The sequence below is a fragment of the Prionailurus bengalensis genome, chromosome C2 (assembly GCF_016509475.1).
Source record: "Prionailurus bengalensis isolate Pbe53 chromosome C2, Fcat_Pben_1.1_paternal_pri, whole genome shotgun sequence".
Classification (NCBI taxonomy): Eukaryota; Metazoa; Chordata; class Mammalia; order Carnivora; family Felidae; genus Prionailurus; species Prionailurus bengalensis.
Window position 1 is genome coordinate 28,738,300 of NC_057350.1, and position 4,455 is coordinate 28,742,754.

Here is a 4,455-nt window from a genome sequence, read left to right on the forward strand (position 1 = left end):
TGTTCTATGAGTGCTCCACAAGATGAGCAAATACCTGTAATAAATTTTAACTTGATAAACAAGCGATGTCTTGCAATACTTGTAGTCCGTGACACCAAACATCACATGGTTACAACTGAGCCAATGGTTCTCTCTCTTTCTCTCTCTCTCTCTCTGTCCCGCTGCAGGATTGTGGGTGATCATCTCCCTTGCTTGGATGCCTGGTCTCAGGCCACAGCGTTTGGCAGAAATTAGTGATTTTTCAGAATGGTGGAAGGTGCCCACAACTGACACTAGTGTATTTTTTGTCACTTCCAAGCACCTTTGGACAGTCCTTTGCTTTTCCATATAAGAGTGAGCTTAGGAAGGCTTTGCTTCATTCTAGGTCAGGCTGCCTGCAGATATAGACACTTTCCTCTGCTGCCTTATTGCCAGTAACATTAAATACAGCAGTTGACACAAGTTTATTAATACTGTACTGTAGTCAATACCCATGCAAGTGTATACAATGGCCCCCATGCAGAAAAAGGTTGAAAAGAAAGGCGGTGAGAAGGAGATGATTACTGTGTAAGTTAAGAAGGAAATCATTGGGGCGCCTGGGTGGCGCAGTCGGTTAAGCGTCCGACTTCAGCCAGGTCACGATCTCGCGGTCCGTGAGTTCAAGCCCCGCATCGGGCTCTGGGCTGATGACTCAGAGCCTGGAGCCTGTTTCCGATTCTGTGTCTCCCTCTCTCTCTGCCCCTCCCCCGTTCATGCTCTGTCTCTCTCTGTCCCAAAAATAAATAAACGTTGAAAAAAAAAATTAAAAAAAAAAAAGAAGGAAATCATTGAAAAGTGGGAACAAAGTAGGTGAGTTACCAAAATTGCAAGATTTTATAAGAAGTCTACATTTACATCTTGTCAGCAGAGGAAGAGGGGGAAAAGTGGAGGAATCCCTCACTTCAAATGAGACTAGGGAGATGTGTAAAATGTGGGAAACGGTGCAAAATTTCGTAGAAAAGAACCACCTGAATAAGGCTGTTGCAGTGCTAGTGATAAATCTGTTTAACGGCAATGCCATGTTACATTTCTGCGAAATCCTCGAAAGAACACAAAAGCAAGTGTTATTGGATAGGTTCCTTGTTAAAGTTGCGTGAAAAGAAAAAGATTTCCATTGAGCCAATAGATAGCAGTGATTCTGTTAGCGATAGTGAAAGTCGTCCTACTCAATAAGCTGCCTCTCTCTTGTGTCCCTCACACCAGCCACAAAGATTTGCAAAGGTAAGGGCAGGTTAATTCGTTTCTTTTTCTTTATGTTTTGTACTTTATTATTTTGTATTATATTACAGTATTGTAATCATTTTTATACGAATATTTTTGGGTTGTGGAATGAATCATCTGAATTTCCATTATTTCTTAGGGGGAAATTTGCTTTTATATACAAGTAATTTGGATTCCAGACATGTTTCCAGAATGAATGATGTTCACAAACCAAGGTTTTACTGTACACTGTTTTCATTCTTGACTCGCAAACATGACTGACAATAAAATCCTAGTCGTTGGAACTGGAAGACATGTTACCCTGGGATATATGTAAAAGTAACAACATATGAGTTAGGGTGGTTCTTGTCTAACTGAAGCTTTCAGGTCTAAAATATGAGGCATTCTACCAAAATGTCTTTTCTTATGGCATACGTTTCTTATGACCATATTTTTGGATTGAGAAGTGTACATTCAGATATTTTTCTCTTCTAATATTTTGCTATTTAGTATGATTTCAATTTACTAAATGTATTCCTTATTTTCTTCAAAATTCTTACTATTTTGATCTGGTATATTATTAATTACATATCATTAGTTAATTATATATAATATCTGGTATATTATTAACTCCAGGACAGCACTGCAATTGATTCACTCTGATTTTCGTTTATTTAATGACACGGCCAATACTGCAACGTCATTAGTGCACCACAAGAAATCTATATTTATGCTTTATATTAAATCTATAAATTAAGTTGGTTTCTCTAGTCTTTCTACTCAGGTTAATTTTTTATGTGTGTGACAAGATATAAAGAATTTAAAAGGAAAATCTTAAAAAAAATAGTTTAGTGAAGAAGAGATAGTTCAGTGAAGAAGACCAATGCTTCTCTCACTAAAATTCGTAAGAGACCATATTAATATCATTGTAATTGTTACATTGTTCCTAGTAAGTTATTGAGTGCTTCCAACACAAAAGATAAAAGAAACCAAATAAAACCCTAGAATATTAGTTATCTAATAAATACAAGAAATTACAATAGGTACAAAATGTACAAAAAATTACCCAAAATTTAATGGCTTAAAACACTTAGTATCTCATGGTTTCTGTGGGTCAGGAATCAGGAGCAACTTAACTGGGTCCGCTGCTCAGCATATCCTACAAGCTACTATTATGGTATCATCTGGGGCTGTGACCTAATCTTGAGGCTCAACTGAGGAAGGATCAACTTCCAAGCTCATTCATATGGTTGCTAGCAGAATTTAATTGCAAGTTTTTGGACAAAGGGTTTCATTTTCTCATTGACTGTTGGCCAGAGGTCAGCCTCAGTTCCTTGATGCATGGGCCTCCTCAACATGGGAGCTTGTTTTATCAAAGCCAGCAAGAGAGATAATCTGCAACCTAATAACTTAAATGACATGACATCACTTTTGCTATATTCTATGCATGAGAAGCAGGTCACTAGGTCTAGTGCACGATCAAGGAAGTCAAACAAGAACATGAGATTATTCAGAATGTAGGGATAATCAGGGAGCTTCTTAGAAGTCTACCAAGCATAGTTAGAGTGGTCCAATTGTCTTAATGTTGTCCCCTTTCATATATACATCTTTAAACTTAATTTTTCTTACTAATAACATTTAATTACATTTACTGTAACATCACAGGCAAATGAGATCAGTGTAATATACACCAAAAAATTACATAAAGTTTGCATGAAGTGGTTAAGCATTTAGTTCTAGAGTACTCTCGCAACATTAGTGAAAACGTGGGGTGTTCAACAGTGTGTTGGGGTGCTGTTTTCAGGCTTCATTTTACCGGTGAGTTGTTCTCGTCTATAAAAAGAAAAAGTTTGTTATATCTTTTTGCTCTGCTCCAATGTAGGTCAAATAAAATACAGAAAACAATACTGAGAAATAGAGAATGCAATGACCAGAACGATTTGTACTCGCAGCTGCTATTTCACATAATATTGGAGAAGTAAATTTCTTAAATTCTTAACTGTGCCAAGCTTTGCAATAGCTAGAGCTATAGAAAGAGTGAACAAAGCCTTTTTTACATGACATGTAGATGTGAATAATTTCTGATATTGAGAATTCTCTGTAATTAACCATATAGATTCTGATAATATAAGGAGCTGGTCATCCCAACACAAACTGGCACAAAAGATCAGAGCACTCTCTATGTTATGAAAGGATAGAATCTAAGCGACACCAGGTTGGAAATATTTCTCTTCACTTTACTTAATCAAGGTTTTCATCAACTCCTTCATATAAGGTTTAAGCAGACATTACAAATCCTCACCAATATCAAGCTCACAAAAGTTACAATTTATAGCAGCTTTTCAGCTATGTGGGATCATGTGACTTTCTGGCCAAAACATCAAAATCCAAAGTGATTATCTGTCACTTTCTAGACTAAAGTTAGAATAGAGAGTCTGAAATCTTCATGTACTCTCTTCCTCCTGCCATGGCAACCCGTGATTTTCAAATGATGGAGTCTCTGTCAACCTGAGTCCTTGATTATGTAGAGGAAAGCTTCTGCACAGTCCAGTGATGGACATGTATTATATCTAAAGTGATAAGTGTTTTTTTAATGTTAAGACCCTTTGTCTTCGTTTTCTATTGCTGCTGTAACAGAGTACTCAAACTAAGTAGCTTATAAGCAATGCAATTTATTACCTTACACTTCTAGAGGTTAGAAGTTCTAAAATCAATGTTTTGTCAAGGTTGCACTCTTACTAGCTGATTTAAGGGAGAATCTGTATTCTTGCCTTTTCCAGAATCTAGAGGGCACTTACACTCCTAACCTTGTAGTCTTTTCCTTCATCTTCAAATCTATCAGCATAGCATCTTTAAATCTCTTGTATCTGTCTCCTTTTTTTCCTCTTTTTCTCTCCCTTCATTCTCTGCTTCCACCCTCACATTTCTTTCTTTGACTCTGACCCTCCTGCCTTCGTATTATAAGAACTCTTGTGAATACATTGGCCCATCCAGATATCCTGTGTAATTTTACCATCTCAAAATCCTTAACTTAATCTGCAAAGCCCCTTTTGTATGTAAGGTAACATATGCATGGGTTCTGGAAATTTAGATATGGACATCATTGGAGATATTTAGCCTACCATATCTTTGAATCTAGCGGTTTATGTTACAGCTTACTCTATGATGAGTAATACATAAGTCACTGGAAGTTAATAGCAGAACTTTATTGTGCATTAACAATAGTATGAATATGCT